Source organism: Tupaia chinensis, unplaced genomic scaffold (assembly GCF_000334495.1).
Source record: "Tupaia chinensis unplaced genomic scaffold, TupChi_1.0 Scaffold144392_1, whole genome shotgun sequence".
NCBI lineage: Eukaryota > Metazoa > Chordata > Mammalia > Scandentia > Tupaiidae > Tupaia > Tupaia belangeri.
The window spans coordinates 142,604-143,117 of NW_006204252.1; the positions used below are offsets into that span (position 1 = coordinate 142,604).

At 27.4% G+C, this 514-nt stretch overlaps 1 protein-coding gene across 2 annotated transcripts in view; it reads right to left on the reverse strand.

The window, feature by feature from the left end:
* HAUS6 (HAUS augmin like complex subunit 6) overlaps positions 1 to 514 on the reverse strand; it is a 44,860-nt gene that overhangs the window by 22,557 nt on the left and 21,789 nt on the right. The gene's annotated exons all lie outside the window — the stretch shown is intronic.

Genomic DNA, 514 nt, shown 5'->3' on the forward strand with positions numbered 1-514 from the left:
TGGAAGCAAAAGATCTTAAACATATACTAATCTATATTCACTAAAACTCATGTATAAAAATATCTGTATCCTTTGCTGTACAGAAACTTCTTAATCTGATTTAGTCCCACTTGTCTATTTTAGGGATTATTGCCTGTGCTTGGATAGTAATGTCTTGACTGATATGCATGGTAATCGTGCTGAAAAAAGAAATGTAATATACTGTAAAGATATATGTGATTCAATGTAATATATTAAAAAGATTATGATAATAATATATTAAATTGAAAAAAGAATATTTGTACAATTTCTATTTGTAAGGTCCATTCTGAAGTAAAAACAGAACATGGCAAACCATGAAAATGAACAAACTACAACTATACACAACAGCATGGGTAAATATCATAATATTCTATCAAAGTCAAACACAAAAAATATACTCTCTATACTCCCATTTATATATAAAGTTAAAAAATAGTTAAACAAATCATTAGTTTATGAAGCAAGAGAGTGTTTATTCTTGGGGGAGAATAGG